The 19,542-nt window shown below is 38.6% G+C and overlaps 2 long non-coding RNA genes across 3 annotated transcripts in view; one reads left to right on the plus strand and one right to left on the minus strand.

Annotated features, from left to right (window-relative positions):
• Positions 1–4,764: 4,764 nt before the first annotated feature.
• On the minus strand, positions 4,765–7,207 carry LOC124712143. Its single transcript, XR_007005572.1, has 2 exons — positions 7,072–7,207; positions 4,765–5,006 (listed from the first exon to the last, which is right to left on the minus strand). It is a non-coding gene; the product is annotated as an uncharacterized LOC124712143 (long non-coding RNA).
• Positions 7,208–7,867: 660 nt separating this feature from the next.
• LOC124712161 overlaps positions 7,868–19,542 on the plus strand; it is a 32,808-nt gene continuing 21,133 nt past the window's right edge. For both annotated transcript variants that reach the window (XR_007005574.1, XR_007005573.1), the window contains exon 1: positions 7,868–8,182. This is a non-coding gene — a long non-coding RNA (uncharacterized LOC124712161). The remainder of the gene's footprint in view (positions 8,183–19,542) is intronic.

Below are 19,542 nucleotides of genomic sequence, written 5' to 3' on the forward strand. Positions count from 1 at the left end.
AAACTTCTAGGACTTGAAGAGGGGAGTGACTACATAATATTTTGAGCAGGAATCCATGTCCGGAAACGTACTGTTTCCGTTTCCGAGAGCTGCTAGCACGAATTCTGGCCATTGTACTAGAAACTGAGTAGACACCACAGGGGATGGAGAGTGTGTACCACAACACGCTTCGTAGGTGCAAGACTGTAACAATGTCGGTGGTCACCCATTGAGCCGCTGTTGTAATCCATCAGTACTGTTCTCTACCTACAGTATAATGTGTTCTTTTTCGCTCTGGAATACTGTAAACACATAATGTTTAAGTGTTGTTACAAACAAATGCGCTTTGTTAATAAATGGGTGTTTCGCCGTGTTTACTTTCGAATTGTTACCTAATAATTGTACTGCGTCACGCCTAATTTAGTTACTCAAGAAAAAGTGGATGAGTTAAACATCTGAACAGTAACCGTCGTAGAACGGAAACGGTATGTTTCCAGGAATGGGTTCCTGTTCAAAATATTATGTACTCACTCCCCTCTACAAGTCCTAGAACTTTGTAACGGAAATTACCGAACACACTGTGTTTTGACGACGTTGAGAGCCAATGGAAATAATGGGTTATGACATTTAATATAGAGGAAAGCTTCAAAGGAGGAAACACTCCGTTATGTTTGCTGACTAGATGATTCTAGTTGCGGATAAAGTAGCGAATCAACATAATTTAAGTAATTCGATAAGTAAAACCCAGTCCATGACATTCTTAGGCTCACAAACCTTTGAGATGTAAAAAAGTAGAAAGTAAAACTATTGAACGAGTTAACACCGTTTGATTCTTGGATTGTGACGTATCGTATCTCGGCGAAGTGGAGACTGAAAAAAAGATTAAGAGATTCAGTATAAAGTGTGGCACCATCAAGAGAACGCTTAGTGGAAAAGCACGAAAGGACACCATGCTAAAATTTAATAAAGTTATGGTAGTTACCTGTGGACTATATGGAAGCGAAAAGTGGCTATGAACTCTAGAAGATATAACAGCCGAGATGAGATTTTTTAGAGCAGTCCAGGGAATAAGAAGAAGAAAAAGATTAAAAAATGAGACCATCCAGAAGAATGTACGAATTTATAACTTAAATGAAAAGGGTAAGGAATACAGAAAAGAATGGAAAAAGGACATGTAGAAAGAGTGGGCTATGAACGTGTTCCAAGAAAGCTGCTACAGCACACCCCTACAGAAAGAAGGAACATTGACAGACCCAAGAGAAGATGGATGGATCAAGAAGTCGCAAAGGAACAAATGGTCTAATGTTTGACGGAGAAGAAGAAAAAGGGCAATCCTACAGAAGAAGAATAGTTATGAATTCAAGATGGCTGTTAGGTTTGTCTAACGACACCTAAGCTTTTGCAGCGGTCGTCGCAATAAAGCAGGCCTACAGAACGTGCGTGTGCAGCTTATCGCCATCTTTCGGAGACTAGCAAAAGTCGAATCATTGGCACACGCAACACGTGAGCAAAATGTCGACAGGTTGCAAAGACTTTGGCTGCAGTGCTGCAAAACGAGTGGCGACAAGGCTGACTTATGACGCTAGCGTGGCAACAAGGGTACACACCGGTCTTTCAGGAAAATAACACACCGAGAATGTCATAGAACTCTTCGACTGGCTCTAACGAATAAACAGATGGCAACAGCTGAAATCCGGGAAGCAATTACAGGGTGAATGTCACCACCAATAGTTTACTAAAAGCTGGGTTGAGGTCTCTGGTTTTCATGAGTCGTTTAGCGATAACACCATACCACAGATAACGAAGACGTGCGTGTTATAGAACTTGATTCAACTGGCACATGGAGTGGCATTCTGTGGTGTTCAGAGATGTGTCTCACCTCTGCTTGTGGAGGTCAGATGGATGCCAACATGTCTGTAGACGCCCTGGTCAATGATCACTGGAAGCAGCTATTTTTGAAGACCCCTACCTATCTGACTCCTGGAATCAAAGTGTGGGGAGCTATTGGATTTGACAACAGGACTGATATGATAATTGTTGAAGGGAGGCTGAATGCTCGCCAGTATGTGGCAGGAATTTTAAAGTCTGTTGCCATACCTTTCACGACCATTGTATCAAATGACATAATCCAGCAGGATACTGCAAGACTGTACACTGCAGTTCACGCCACAAACGCCTTGGGGGATGTAAAGATCCTTAACTCGTCTGCCGGTCCCCTGGTTTGTCACCCATAAAGCGTGTTTGGGATGTGATGGGAAGACGTATACTCTCATGCCAGCCTCCACCCAGTAACCCTAATGGACTGCCACTGTAAGAGTTTCAGTCAAGGCACGAAATTGCTCAAGTCAACATTAGGTCGCTGTTCGCTTCCAAGCTACAACGAATGCAAGTGTGTATACTTGTCTGTGGTGGCCACACCTCGTACTCATGTTGATGACGAACGCTAGTTCTGAATGGAACGAAAGTTTAATCATTTACCACGCGTTACGTGATGAACAGACCCACAAAGTTTGATAAATATCGAGCTGCTGCTTCACGGTGTGGCTATTTCCATTTTTGTCAGTGCATTAACGATTCTTCAGTAACCAAGTTTTTTTAACAACAACTTGTTTCCAAACACTGTTCGGAGACTTGTACCTAGCTCTTCATTCGCTGTAACGTGTTCTGTTACGTCCGCAAGAATAGGATTCACTGCGGCTCAGCTTCTTCACCAGGGAGTTAGCTATTTTTTCATGAATGTGGTCTCGCCATAACGAGGTGCTCGCCTTTTTTTGTCGCAGTCGTAGCAAAAAATAAAGCAGTATATATATATATATATATATATATATATATATATATATATATATATCGTACTGTTTGCGCTGCCTGCATCAACCATGTTCTGGAAACAGATAGAAGCTTGTTTATGTGAAACAGCACATATTTTATCTACAGACACAGGTTTTTAAGAATACAACACAGAAAATGATCGTGAAGTGAAATCCCAGAAACTAGAGCAGTGGGGACATAAAAGGATTGCTGGAAACTTGTCTGTTCAGATTTATTACAAATTCCCCGCTACCTGTCACTTGCATATAACTTTATTAGGTACATATCATCAGCATCATCTGTATCATCATCATCAACAACAACAACATTACCGTCATCAGCATTTATCGAATGTTGGGCAAAGGTCTTTTCCAGACCTCTCCATACATAACGATCTTCAGATTTTAGCATCCAAGCTTTCCTCGCTCGTTTCTTTACGTCCTCAAGCCATCTTCCATTAGGCCGTCCTCTAGGTCTTTTCCTGCAAAGAGGCACCCAACAAGGACTCTCCTTAGTTCAACTGGCATCATTTCGTCTCACTTACGCCCCAGCCCATCTCCATTTCAGGTTCGTAACTGTCACTCACACGTCCCCGACTCTTATCCAATTTCCCCCCTTTGCACCTTCTCGTGCACCTAAGTGCAGCTTGCTACTGCTAGTTGGGCAACCCTTAATTTTTACGCTATTTGTGCATTTAACTTTCATGTTTCAATTTACTTGCTGATCTTGTGTATATTTGCATGCTGTACCATCGTTAAAACTGTCGCGTTTTGTGAGGGACGACGAACACACAAACGAAAGGTGTATATACAGTTCATGCAGCATCAGACAATGGATTTGCACCCAATATCGTTCAGTGTCAGAGCTATTCATGTAGAAACCTATCATCTAAATCAAAATCTATAACCCACACGCCATCTTACGGTGTGAAGCAGAGGGTGCTTTGTGCTCCACTGTCAACACTTACCCCGTTTAACATGCCGGTTGCGAATGGTTTGAGGGAAGAATGACTGTAGTTACGAATCTGTATGGGCTCGAATAGATAATTTTTACCTTACGGTCTTTTTGCGTGACACATATGTAGAAAACAACTTGTTGGTTGGTCCTTTTAGGAACGTATGCTCTTGGAATTGTAATAATAAACCACACCGATATTCAAACCGCTTCTATCATCTGAAGAAAGTATCAAACAAAAAATGAGTGTAAGCGCAAGTGACAAAATTATGTGTAGATGAATAGAATATTTTGATGGTAACTGACATGGTTATTGAAAGGAGGAAACAAACGTCGTTATGACTTTATCGATGTACGTTCAGCTCTCAGAGGTTTAAAAATGCCGAAACAACAGTTGTTCTTGTTATGCACTATTTGTGTGTGGAACAGGAAAGGGAGGACAATGGCAGTGGCACCAGAAGGACCCACTACCACATACTGTACGCAAATTGCGGAATATAGACGTAGATACGCTCATCGCCACAGTGTAATTGTTCAAGAAAAACTGTACCTACCACCATTCCTTCTTTCAAAGGCTAGATATCCCGAATCACTAAGTTATATTCTGAGCAATGTGATGCTTCATAACTCAGTCGCTGGCTTTTATAATCTTCTATTGACAAGATCAATATAGAGGAAAACTTCGGCTATCTTAACGCACAGGGACGAGTGTGCGTAACAGCGACGCGGCTACTCAACAGGTGGCAACCGCACTACGCAGCTTTGTTCAACACGTGGCTGCCTTGCTGCTCCCGTCGTAGTCTCACGTGGAATCCAAGTGCGATCTGAGCATAATGTTTACTTATCTATTGTTACTGCTTTAATTTGTGCTACACCGCCACCTCTTTTACGGGCCGTCTCGTCAATAAAACCGTAATTCACGTCACTGGTTTATGTACATTAAAATAATTTCCGCTGATCTCTTTGAGTGTGAAGGTTTATTTTGATTAACCACTTAGCGGTAAGAAAATAAAAACACTGGTAAAGCATTTTTATCCATTTATTTTTGACGAAACTTGCTGGTTATGGCATTTACTACAATGGCGGATGATCCAAAACAGTGGCTTCAACTTTTCCATTGCACATCCACTTGACCTAATAAAATATCTGGGCAGAAGCTCCTTTTTGGAAATAATCTCAATCATTCGACTTCGTATGCCTTCGAATGAACAAATTTTCCAGTAAAACGTACTTAATCGGCATTAACGCGGCGAAGGAATCAGTACCTGAAATAAAAAGCAAGACTGCATCGCTGTTGATGATTCATGGGCCATCAGTAAAACTTAACATTTGTTTCTTTGCTACAGCCAAAATAACACACAACAAAGTCATGGCAAGCTCTACCAACACACTATAATCATTTGCGTTAACACATCTCAAACAAATTAAACGGTGTAAATATATATAATATTTCGTGGGTGTGATGTTCCTAAATGTTTCTACCTACATTTGGCTCGTTTACGGCACGTTTCATGCAACATTACTAGATTTCAAACAGTTTTTATTTCGTCTTCTTCGACATACAGATTTCCAGCTATTTCTGTAATCCCACTAACTACAGACGCCTTCAGCAGTTTTAAATACTTATTAACTGTAAATAGTTTCTATAACTTCAAATGTTTAGAGACTGTCTTCAAATTAACATAGTCTTAAAAGCGTTATATATAGTTCTCCTGAACATGCTAATCATTCATCTAAGAGGAATACCACATCCGCACGTTAAGTACTGAGTACATTTGACAGTAATCTACATGTGATTTATAGTGAGTGACCTTTAGATTTCAGACACATTTATACGCCCGACAACGTGTCAAGTAGCATGACGGCACGAAGGAATGGAAACTGTATTTTTTATTGCCCGTCTAAAACAAAACACCACCAAGGAGGTACGATAAAGCACAACAAGCTTAGCAAATTAAAACAGGCAGCTCGATGTTTTTATTACCAATAATAATGAAATAAATACAGTCGTCACATCTCGATGATTATTCTGACGTTCTGGACGATACAATCGTAAAGGCGAAATTGGATTCGTACCTTATATCATGTGACACAATTCTTCTGTTTGCACACTAATATAATTGTATGTATACTTCATTCCAATAATACAAATTCCATGCATTCTAATACAGCTGAAATGTTTCTCCTGTGCATGTTACGATAAATTTCTGCTGCAAAGCAAATTCCAAGAACTAAACACTAGTTCACTTCTGATTTTCTTTTGGCGTTTTACACGACGAGTTTACTAAGCATCTTCATTTCCACGCCCATTTGGAATGGGAAATGTATGTATATTGATATCAATATTATTTTTGTGTGGACTAACGTAAAGCTTTGGTATCCTTATTATATCATTTCATATTCAGTGTGATTTCGTGAAATATGTGGAATGCACGAAGAGAATTAATAAGCAACGCATGCGCAGATGACTTCTACTAGTCCGACACTTGAGAAAATCGCACTATTTCTTTCCACAAATGCAAAGCTGATGTGTGTTATGCATTGTCTTTTCTACCTACAGTTTATTTTTGTGATGATACTGTTAAAATAAAGAGGGATACCTCAAACTTCAGCAACATTTTACCAGTACAGCTGCATGATGTAGAGTTGTTTGCACCTATAATTGATCGCATGCTACTAACACAATGGCACAGTTTTATACTGTGCCACATTTGCGCTCTGCAGATAAAACGTTCACTGATAAGACATAAGCATATGCTTGTAGCTGACAGCGCTCTAATTATGCAGTTCGCAAGCTGTTTTTAATGTCTACGATCCGTGACAATGAAAGTAACTGATGTAATATCGAAGGACATGAACGTTTTACTTTCGCTGTAAGAAACCACTTTCGCGCAGTCACATAACCTGCCTCAACTCTTCCTTTCGCACGGCATGTCCTACTAACACGCTCAAATGGCCAGTTCCGGCTTCGCTTTTCGTTAGCGTTTGTACACACTAAGAAGTACAACACATAGTACGTGCAAATGTTTTGCTTTACATGACTTCGTTTCAAAATGTGGTGGCGTAAATTAAGAAATTATTTCAAGCGTTATACATCTGTTTTTCTGCTGGAAATGTGATATCCTAGAAAGCTGTTATAAGTTTCGGTTTATCTGTGTGCAAGATACCCAAATATCCATAAAAGTACTCACACTTGTTAATTAGACATTTTATGAACAGGTCACTTTGTAAACAATTTCACAACGGTGTCACGACACAGAACCGCCAAATTAAATAGGACGGACTACTGTGATACACGGCGTCAAGGTTTACGAGAGAACTTGGAATTACCTGCAGAGCTTGAAGAATATGACACTTGTAGCTCGGCTGAATTGTGGTCCGTAGCTGTGGACTGTGTAGTCGTAGCGGCAACGGAGCTCGGAACGCTCATAGGCCTAGTAGCAGTCTCCTCATGCATGTTTTGACCAGTAACTGCACTATGTTGAACAACGTTCTCTTGTTCTTGAGCTTCAGGAAGCTCTTAAAAATGTCTCCGACGCAAAATTTTCACTAAAATATTCTTCGTTACGTAATATTTAAAAAAGTGGAGAGAGGATAAATGTAGGTCTCTAGGACACTTCACTTACACTTTGCATTCAGACATGGTTCCGAAGTCAAGTGAGCTCCTTTATTATAACGCACTTAATTTGTGTTGACATTCCTTTTTGAAGATTGTATGTCTTTCCTACAGTTATCTTTGTTTTCCAGAATTAATTAGTGTTCCATAAAGGTCCATATTAAGCCTATACGTAAAGTAAATTTTGAATTCTGAGCGAAGTTAATGCTCGTCCGGAGATGCCCAACAAAAACTTAAGTAAAAGGAAAAGTGAAATTACAGCACCAGATACAAGACATAACGGCATAGGAGAATTACTTTCAACGAAGACTTCGCTCAGATACTCTCTTGATTAAGGAGTTTTAATTGATATTGTTAAATAGGTCACTGAATGACTAGAATAGTAATATTTTACCGAAAAGCATTTGCAGAGCTATCTGTTGGTGCACTTCGTAACTCGGCGCATTTCTCTAGTGTGGAGAAACCAGGTTTGGTTAAGAAGGATTGTGTGGGTAGCTTAAAATACGATTTTCTTGAGTTTTGAATAGAAACTAATCATCATATCGTTTAATACAGGATATCTAATCGAATAATTTTTCTGCAGTAACAAGAAATTACAGCAACAGTGTTTCCAACAGACAGATGAACTACACAATTTTCCGAACGTATGTCGATTAGTTTTCTGACGTAAATCCAGGTCTTCATTGTTTTCGTGATTACAATGTTAAAGTTGTGAGTGCCTGCAGTTGTGAAAGTGGTTGAAACATCTAGAACAGCGTGGAAAAACATTCGTTCCCAATGAAAACGTCCAGCGCTCTAATTAGTACCCGCCTTTCAATATATCAGGTTAGATTTGTATATGCTAAACGAACATAACTGATCAAAAAGTAGGGTTAAAGGCTACACTTTTATTTTGATACTCAGGTATGTTTATTTTTAATGGTACACTGTGTAATTATACACTGCGAAGAGTTTTGAGACAACCATTGCAATTATGTATATTTCACTAGTTTTGATTAAGGGATTTTGAAGTTTCTATGTCATTTCCTTATTGGAAGATCAGTTATGTGCAGCTCATTAACTATACAACAGATGCTTTTTTTGTATAGTAGGCCTATACCTCATCTTAAAACTGAAAGATGTAACTCATCATACTAAAACAGCATTCATTTACCAAGAAAGAAGTGCTTAGTATCTCCCTTTGCTGTATCCTAAATTACTGAATATAAAAAAAAAATCTTACTTTTCTGTTATTCATCTGTTTTTCACATACTTCTGTACGCAGTGTACTTTCATTGTGAATGTGTGAGTCTTTGGCCCCCAGAGCGTTATAGGTGGTGCACCTGGTCTCCTCCATGATCTGATTTATTAATTTTCATATTATAGGAGGATCTAAGTGTGGTTTCCATATGGACCAGCATCACTTCTCGTTGTTCTGCATCTTCACTTAACACTGTGATGCCATCAGCAAATCTCAGCATGTCTGTTTTCTTGCCATGAATTCTAACTCCTCCTACAGCCATTAGTTTCATCCTAGCTTCATCTGTTGCCCTCTCAGTGTTGTTGTTGTTGTTGTGCTCTTCGGTCAAAGAATAGTTTAATGCAGCTCTCCACATTAATCTGTCCTGTGCAAGCCTCTTCATCTGCAATTAACCATTGCAACCTACTTCTGTCTGAAAATGCTTACTGTGTTTATCTCTTGGTCCCCCTCTACAATTTTAACACCCCCCCCCCCTCCCCCGCTTCCCTCCAGTATTAAACCGGTGATCCCCTGATGTCTCAGGATGTGTCCTACCAACCAATCCCTTCTTTTAGTCAGGTTATAACACAAAGTTCTCTTCCCCCCCCCCCCCCCCCCCCCAGTTCTATTCAGTACCTCATCATTAGTTATGTGATTTACCCATCTGATTTTCAGCATAATTCTGTAGCACCACATTTCAAAAGCTTCTATTCTCTTCTTGTCTACTCTGTTTATCGTCCATGTTTCACTTCCATATTTGGCTACACTCCATACAAATACTTTCAGAAAGGGCTTCCTGACACTTAAATCTATACCTGATGTTAACAAATTCCTCTTCTTCAGAAACACTTTTTTTGCTATTGCCAAGCTACATTTTATATGCTCCCTACTTTGACCATCATCAGTTGTTTTACTTCCCAAATAGTAAAATTCATTTACTATTTGAAGTGTCTCATTTCCTAATCTAATGCCCTCAGCATCACCTGATTTAATTCAGTTACATCCATTATCCTCATTTTGCTTTTGTTGATGTTCATCTTATATCCTCCTGTCAAGATACTGTTCATTCCGTTCAATTGTTTTTCCCCAGTCCTTTGCTGTCGCATACAGAATTCGAATGTCGTCAGCAAACCTCATAGTTTTTACTTCTCCTCCCTAGACTTCAATTCCTACTCCAAATTTTTCTTTTGTTTCCTTTAATGCATGCTCAATATACAGATTGAATGACATCGGGGATAGGCTACAACCCCATTTCACTCCTTTCTCAACCACTGCTTCCCTTTCATGCCCCTTGACTCTTGTAACTACGTTATGGTTTGTGTACAAATTGTAAATAGCCTTTCACTCCCTGTATTTTACCCCTGCCACCTTTAGAAATTGAAACAGAGTATTCCAGTCAATATTATGAAAGTTTCCTCTGAGTCTACAAATGATATAAACATAGGTTTGTCTTTCCTTAACCTATCTTCTGTGAGAAGTCATAGTATCAGCACTGCCTTGTGTGATCCTACATTTCTCCGGAATCCAAACTGATCTGCCCCGAGGTCTGCTTCTATCAGTTTTTCATTTCCTCTGTAAAGGACTTGTGTTAGTATTTTGCATCTGTGACTTATTAAACTGATAGTTCAGTAATTTTCACACTTGTCAGCACTTGCTTTCTTTGGTATTGAAATTACTATATTCTTCTTGAAGTCTAAGGGTGTTTCGCACATCTCGTACATCTTGCTCACAAGATGGAAGAGAGTTGTCATGGCAGGCTCTCTTACAGCTGTAACAGAATGTTGTCTACCCCTGAGGCCTTCTTTTGACTTAAATTTTTCAGTGCTTTGTCAAATTATTCACGCAGTTATTATATCTCCCTCTTCATCTTTCTCTTCCATTTTCATAATATTTCCCTCAAGTACGTCGTCCGTGTATAGGCCCTCTGTATACTGCTTCCACCTTCCTGCTTTCTCTTCTTTGCGTAGAACTGATTTTCTATCTGAGCTCTTGATATTCGTACAGGTGGTTCTCTTTTCTCCAAAGGTCTCTTTAATTTTCCTGTATGCAGTATCTATCTTACCCCCTAGCGATATTTGCTTCAGCATCCTTACATTTGCCCTCTGCCCATTCCTGCTTAGCCATTTTGCACTTCCTGTCGATCTCATTTTTTAGACATTTGTATTCCCTTTCGTCTGCTTCATTTATTGCATGTTTATATTTTCTCTTTTCATCGACTAAATTCAATATCTCTTGTGTTACCCAAGGATTTCTACTAGCCCTCATCTTTTCACCTACTTGGTCCTCTGCTGCCTTCACTATTTCATCCCTCGAAGCTATGCATTCTTCTTCTACTGTATTCCTCTCCCCCATTCTTGTCAATCGTTCCCTAATGCTCCCTCTGAAACTCTCTCCAATCTCTCGTTCTTTCAGCTTATCCAGGTGCCATCTCCTTAAATTCCTATCTTTTTCCAGTTTCTTCAGTTTTAATTTGCAGTTCATAACCAATAAATTGTGGTCAGAGTCCAAACCGGCACCTGCAAATGACCTGCAATTTAAAATCATGTTCCTAAATCTCTGTCTAATCATTATATAACCTGTTTGAAACCTTCCAGTGTCTCTAGGTCTCTTCCACGTATACAGCCTTCTCTTATGATTCTTAAACAAAGTCTTAGCTTTGATTAAATTATGCTCTGTGCAAAATTCTACCAGGCGGCTTCTTCTTTCATGCAGTCTATATTCACCTACTGCTTTTCCTGTTCTTCCTTTTCCTACTATTGAATTCCAGTCCCCATTAATATTAAATTTTTAGCTCCCCTAACTATCTGAATAATCTCTTCTATCTCATCATACATTTTGTTGATCTCCTCAAAAAGGTGGGAGACAGTGAGTAGCTCTGTCATACCTCCTGGCTAGTAGTAGCTTCTTCTTGATGTTCACCACACCTTATGACAGTCAGCTCTTCTCTATACAGTCTCTGCATCTTCTGTCCTTGTAGTTTATGCCAATCTCTCTCAGGTTCTTAAAACGCTGCCACCAATCTATCCTGTCAGATGCTTTTTCTACTCAACGAAGGCAATATATGTGTCTTCACCATTCTTTACTATTTCCTCCTGAATCAATCATAAGCCGAGTAGGTGTATTACTTCTCATGTTCCTACACCTCTTCGAAAACCAAACTGGTCATCCATGAGCACTGTATCTATCCTCCCTTCTATCCACCTTAGAATGATAGGTAAGATCTTACGCATGTGTTACCAAAATGAGGGTCCTATATTGTTCACATCTCTTTGCAGATGGTTTGTTTGGTATTGGCACTGTGATACATTTTTTGAAGTCTGTTGGGAGCTCCCCATTTTTGTATAGAACAGTTGTTTACACAGCTGTTCTCCAGCAGCCTTGAGTTCCACTGGTATGCCATCAACTTTAGTGACTTTTACAGGTTTTAGCAGCCTGAATGCAAGATCGAACACATTGTGCAAGATATAGTCTTCCTCCTCTTCCAGATCGATTTCCTCAGTGTTCTCTAGTTCCAGGTCTCCAGTATTTCCTGCAAAAAGTTTTTAAAAGTGCTGTTTCCACCTAAGTCTTTCGAATTTCAGATAATATTTTATAATCACTATCAGTGTCTGGGCCATGGTAGCTTCTACAGTGTCTCATTTGATTCCCAAACCTTTTTGTAGCCACACTGAAGTCAATCTGATGACTCTTCCTACCTCCAGGGTCTTTCAGGTACACCTTCTCTTTGGATGGTGTTGCAACCATGTGCTTTTATCTCACTGTGCACTCTTTGGGTCTAGTGCAGCAGGGGATACAACCCGTCGGCTTTGGACAATGACGTCACAAGTCGCCAGAGAGCAGTTTACCATTTTCGCTTTTGCTGTTATGTTTCAGTTTCGTTTTTTTACTGATTGCTTAATAAAGTGGATCTGTTTATTCTATCTCGTGAGATTTTTTTTTTTAAAAAGCCAAAAAACACAAGCCACTGAAGGGAGCTACAACACTAAGAAGAATCGCTTCTCGATTGGCCACTTGTGACGTCATTGTCCAAAGCCGACGGGTTGTATCCCCTGCTACACTAGTCCCCACTCTTTCCACTTTTCCTTCATCCTTGTAGGTTGATGTCAGCGGGTCATGTCGAAAGAATTTAGGAAACCGAATGTCAAGTTCTGAACAGTGTAGCACCCACATTAGGTAGCTTACTCGTAAGAGACAAGGAAGAAGACAATTTAATGTTTTTTTGCAAATTGTCAGTATGTTACAACACCCTCTCCCCCTTTTTTCCTATTCTTTCAATTTTATATAGCAAATAGGCTGCTTGATTTCTGAAAGGACATTTCTGCTACTTGTATAATCTTATGTACAAATTTGAAAGTTATTAACCATAGTTTGATGGCAGCCTAAGTAACATGTGTCTTAAGTACACTGTGAGTACTGTAGATGCTGTGGGTTCAGTAGTACATTGGAATAATACTTCTGTCATCCATCCTATTCAGCGATGAGGCTACCTTTACAAGGGACATTATCGTCAACCTTCACAGAAGCTACCTGTGGGCTGTGCAAAATCCATATGGTAGGGTGAAAGGAGGCCATCAGCACTGGTTCAGCCTCAATCTGTGGATGGGTGATATTGGGAAGCACCTCTTAGGACCAGTCACCCTTTCAAAACACCTCACAGGCGAGGCACTTCTGCACTTTCTGCAGGTGACCCTACCTTCCTTGTTGAAGACATACCTTCGGTGGTACAAAGGGTAGTGTAGCTACTATATGATGGTGCTCAAGCTCATTTCCGCATTTACATGGGAGGCATCTTGGCATCTGTAAGTGCCGATGGATTGGATGATGTGGTGCAGTCACATGATCCACCCAGTATCTGGATGTGAACCCTTTAGATTTCTACCTGTGGGGGCACATGAAGTCATGTATTCAGAGCCCATCCCAGACATGCAAATACTGGAACAGTGCATTCATCAGCCTCTGACACCATTCAGTTGCAAGGTGGCACATATGAAAATTTACATCAGTCGGTAAAAATCTAAAAACAATATACTCATAAACATGGCCAAAAACTGTGGGGCTACAAAAAAAATTTCTTAAGCATTTGGAAGTTAGGGTACTCTGTAAATGAAAGGGTGGAAATAGTGAAAGGTAGAGCTGTCCTCTAAAGTGTATTATTCGCTTGTTTACATTTTTCTTCAGTTTTCAGCATAAGCAGTTAGGCTGTAAGACTTTGATAATGGACAACACATGTGATGATTGTTCAAATTCAAAAGCTAAAACACATGCAAAAACACTGTACTTGTTTGAAATTTCAGGAGATTTTCATAGGTTTAATTTAATAACAAAACCTTTAATATATAGCTTTGAGTATTGGATTGTTAGAACAGATATTTAACTAGTGTCAGCTGTAGTCACCTCATTTTGATGGATGCATGCCTTTTTTTCCAGTGTATACTAGAATAGTTTGCATGTATAGTGGGGATTTGATGTAATGTTGTGCAGAGGGAGAAAGCATAGTTTGTGACCGGACCTTGCCCAGGACAGCTATGCAGGATTACCATATTGTGCCCAACAGTTTTGAACACTTGTCATATCTGTTGAGTCGCACTGTTGGTGGGGGAGGGGGCATATTTTTCTGCTGTCAACGAAGGATACACTTCTACAATTTCAGCCTTCAGTATTCATCTTAAACTAGTAGATTGAATAAATCTGCCCAATTGTCAGTATTTGTTTTGTAACAACCCAAAATGATGAAAAATTCATCATGACAATAGGTTACTAAGTGATGCCTCACAAATGTCACCAAGCAGTCATTCAGACTCTTACCTTATCTGAAAGTTATTATACAGAACTTAACATACATCAAATTATAATTAAAGTAACAGTTTGCCTCAGAATTCAGAATACAACTGCCTTGTGCCCACAGTAAATACAAGAACAAGTATGGCTGTAATTGGATTTTGTAGAGTCTGGCATTTTAAAATTTCCGTTTTGCATCTTGTCATGATTGGACTGATGATCATTGCTAAATCTGTAAAACGCTTTTGCTTATGCGGTGCATAACAGTGTTCCACATTTCGTTTAAAATTGCGGAAGAGGTAATATGTACGAAAAGTTTCTGTAAGGAAAAAAATATATATATATACAATTAGAACAACTGTAACTACTTTGGACTGCTTCCCGTTTAAATTTTTCTGGTCGGGCTAAAAAAAAGTGTGTAAGAGAACATTAAAAATGCATTGTCAGGTTTGCAGTATACTATATTACCTTTTTAAACAGAATTATGTCCCTTCACCTGTTGTGGTGGTGGGCTTCAGCCTGAAGATTGGTTTGATGCAGACCTCCATACTAGTTTATCCTGTTCAAGTATCCTCACTCTCCATAACTACTGCAACCTACATGGATTTGGACCTGTTTATTGTATTCAAGCCCTGATCCCCCTCCGCAGTTAGTTTTACCCCCCCCCCCCCCCCTCCTCCCGAAAACACACACACACACACACACACACACACACACTCTCTCTCTCTCTCTCTCTCTCTCTACTAAATTGACAATTCTTGGTGCCTCAGAATGTGTCCTATCAGTCTATCCCTTCTATTTGTCAAGTTGAGCCATAAATTTCTCCAATTCAATTCAGTTCCTGCTCACTGGTTATTTGATTTATCCACCTAATCTTTGGAATTCTTCTATAGCACCACATTTCAAAAGTTTCTATCACCATCTTGTCCGAATTGCTTGGTGTCCGCATTTCACTTACATACAAGGCTACACTGCAGACAAAATGGCTTTAGAAAATCCTTCCTACATTCCATTGTTCTCGTTTTACTTTAATTGATGTTCATCTTATCTCTTTTCAAGTCACTATCCAGTCTTTTCAACTGCTTTTCTAGGTTCTTAGCCACCTCTGACAGAATTACCATCTCATCAGCGAACTGCAAAGTTCTTATATATTCTCCCTGATACGTAATTTCGTATCTTAACTGATTATCACAATTTTCCTTCAGAATCTTAATTTCATTTCAAAAACTATAAACAAATGAAGTAAAAAACTGATACAAATCTTTTATGGTCTATTTGACAATTATGTAAGTGGCAGTATATTCAAGATAGGGATATGCGTTGTGATGAAGTTTAGGGGCAAGTAAGAGGAATGCAATGGGTCTGAGTGTCACCTGATACATCATATTAAAGCATAGATGAAGATTCGAAAGCATCAAATACAAGAAAAATAACGGGTACAGATACTTCACAACATAATTTTTAAGGGCACTTTTTTTTTAGTTTAAAAATAAAATTTTGTATAACACTGCATATAACTGATCAATTACTATACATTGGAGGCAAGAACTTGTTGTTCAGGTAGAAATCCATGTAGTGATCATAAAGTTTTGAGTAAGATTTTTATTACTAGTATTCGCTTGCTTGGTTTTTGTGTCCTGTTCATGGTTACAGAATTAAATAAGTAGTACTACTGGCAAGAGTGGGATGAAGAACTGATTACGATTGAGTTGAATGAGTGCTACACCATTATAAACCAGTGAGAAATATTTGCTTGAAATCAGTTGGTTTGATTGTTGTACTATATTATGACAGATGCTGTTATTATATGCCTAACTACCTAGTTTTAGCCATTCTTGTGGATAGCACTGAAAGTGTAGGAAAGGAACTAGGTTATATATATGTTTTTGTGGTAAACTTCAAACAAACTGTGGAGATTCATTCCAATTTGTTCAAGCATCTGATACAATATATCCACAGTCAGTAATATCTCGGTAAGTGAGCTGGCAAAGTAAAGACACAGCAACAATAATACATAAGGTTTTGATATTCCGCCAACTGAGAAGATGGACATCAGGCTGTCAGCACAACAAACCAGCTTTTTATGTCTGGTTGTGCATTTTACATATTACTAGCAGAACTGCTGTATTATCTGCAAGAATGAAAAAAGGAAACTATTCATTACATACATGGTCAATAATTAATTAATGAAACACTGGAAACATCAGGTAGGAATATCAACATTGTAGGAAAAGACAGATTGATAGTTGCATTCCAACCCAAGATGCTGGAGTTGGCAGTCATGTGGGTGTGAGGTGTGCGTGTCTATTTTATTGATGATGGCTGTATCCAAACACTTTAAGTAAGTGTCTTTTAACTGTGCCTGTCTGCAACTTGACATGTCTTCTTTATGATAAGTAGCGGTCTGTCTTTTCCTACATTGTTAATAATTAAGTCAGACTTTAAAATTTGGTTTCATTCTTGTATGTGCGGCACAGTCATTTAATGGTTAACTCAGCTTTTCAACAATCATTCTCCCACCTCTTCCTTCTCAGCAATAACAACCTATTGTGTGAGGCCCATGTCATATTTTTAATGTACACTATACAGACTGCTAGAAGTAAGTCTCAACTACAAATACATTTTATGACAAACATCTTTCTCGGCATTCAGTCAAATTAAAGAGAGCCCCTGCTCATTGGCTGGCAGTGGAACAACAACAGGTGATGAGTAAGCAAGACTCTGAACCTTATGAGGTATAAAATAAGCTGTGGAAAAAGTGAAGGAAACTGCACATTAACATCCTGTTGTACTGAGTCAAATCCAGCATAAATGTGGAATAAACTGTGCAACTTTGGCTTAGGGAAGGCAGACCAGTTTAACTGCTTTCAACACTCCAGGCAAATATCAAGCTGTGGTAAGGAGTTTGCCATAAGGAGTGACCTTTTGCGACAGGTATGTTCCTGTTAAAACATTTTTCAGTACACATAGTAGCGAAAGATGTATTGGAAGTCTCGGTTGATGCAGTAGGTAATTTAGGAGCAACATAGGTATGATTAACAACAGTTTTGACATAATTATTCTGATTCTTACATACATCTACAATTATCATTATATACACTACTGATGTGAAACAGCTTAATTCAACCAGCACCCAAGAATGAAAAACCAAATGATCATGTGACTAGACTCCTCATTGTATCTGCAGCACCTAAGGCCGTAGAGTACGTCATTCATGAACAGCTGATGGACTACCTAAAAAAATGTAATATTTATGATAAATACCAGTCAGTCTTGTGTAACTACCACACACGCCATTTACATTAATCAGAATGTTATATGGCATCAAATAAGCTATGGACAGACATCTAGTGACTGTTTTAACAGTGTTGGATCCTAACAGGGATTTTGATAGTGTTAATTTAGATGTATTATTAATGAAAATAAAAATGCTGAATTTCCCATTGTAATACATTTGGACAACTGCCAGAAATTATGTATCAATGAATTATCTGCAGGCCAGAGAAGATACCTGCTCTCAGAAATCCCTCGGTGTTCAGTGTGTGTCTGCTGCTTTTCTCTTTGTATATCAGTTTCGTTTCATCTGGGTTACATTTTGTAACTGTCATTTAAATGCCGATGACAATGCCAATACTAAAAACATTGCTTCTACCACATCATATATCAGGTATGAATCATTAAACAATGATTCTTTAAAGAATCAAGCTCCCATGTATAGAACGACTTCAAATGCCTGATTACTTCACAGATGAGTTATTTTTTTAAATATTTGACTTTAAGCATGTAAGCGAGAAAAACTCAAGGAATGGTTCGAAGTTACAATTAGTCTGATGAAAGTTTCCAACTGCTCTCATTATGACACTGGATGAACATAGTGTGTGTAATAAGCACTTCATTTTAAGCAAAAGTTGGTTTTCCAGGCATCTGAATGTTTATGATGTCATATCTCAAGAACTGTGTGCTGTACAATGATATAATTTTGCGTGATATGTTTAGAAACTGCTGGCAAAGTTTGTTGCAAATCGAGTTTATAGTAAAAAAAGTAATGAATTGAAACCTTGTGCATGCATGATGAAGTTTGACGGCATGAACAGCGAAAATGTAGTAAGCAATAAACCGTTTTTCCTTTCATCATTTTGTGGAGGGGTGTCAATGAGAAAGAGTTTATAAAGGTTTAAGATTCTGTGTAAAAAGTCTGAGTATCTGCATGACATCAGTTACGCTGCCTCGAAACACACCCACACAAAATTTCAAACTGTACTATTTGTCTTATTGTGTTAAAAGTTTAAATTCGGTCAATAATTACGTGAAGTACTGAAAATAACAATTTTTTCTTTCCCCCTGGAAGCCATTAGGTAGGCAAGCTGCAATTAGTACCAGTTTCTGGGACAGTCACTTAGTAATACAGATGATTATTTTTCATCATCCCAAGAGTGGAAAAACTTTACTTTTTAATTTAAGCCCAAAAGTTTCACAGATGATTCCAATACAGTAATGGAAGGTGATAGAAAATTTTTCATGAAACCATTGCTCCCTTATTCCTTGATAGTCATCTAGCGGCAACTGTAAACAAAGTAAAATAAGTTGGCATCATCTCACCCAAAGTGGAAAGAAGAAATTGTTGTAGCATGCAGGATATCTCACTCTCGCATATATGTGATGTAAATATTTTTCTGAATTTATTTCCACTTAAAATAAAAACTCTAGTCCAGTCTTTACTTCTATGATGTAAATATGATACTGGGAAGCACAGGGTAGAATACCCTGTAGTTGAAGTGCCACACAGTCAACAGGCACAGAAATGAGATATAAAATAGTAATAATAATAATAATAATAGCTCCATTGTCCAAGATGACTACAAGAACACTTGGTGAAAATCGAAGACTTGAGATTAAGAATGAATTATTGCATAAAATATGTGTAAAACTGGATTTTATTATCATATGAGTCTTTCATACGCTCCGTTGTGAATGGATGTTACAAGGCTGACAGCATGATTTCCACACTCCTTGATTTATTCATTGAATTCTTGATCATTGGTGTCCTTCGGAGGAGTACTATAACCTGTCCTCATTCTCTAACTGCACTGCAAGATCTGATAAATTTAGCTCTTGATTTTGTACGTCTAAAACAATCGCATACACCACCTTTTCCACTCCAGCCATATAAAAAAACTCTATAGAAACC

This window comes from Schistocerca piceifrons, chromosome 1, assembly GCF_021461385.2.
Source record: "Schistocerca piceifrons isolate TAMUIC-IGC-003096 chromosome 1, iqSchPice1.1, whole genome shotgun sequence".
NCBI lineage: Eukaryota > Metazoa > Arthropoda > Insecta > Orthoptera > Acrididae > Schistocerca > Schistocerca piceifrons.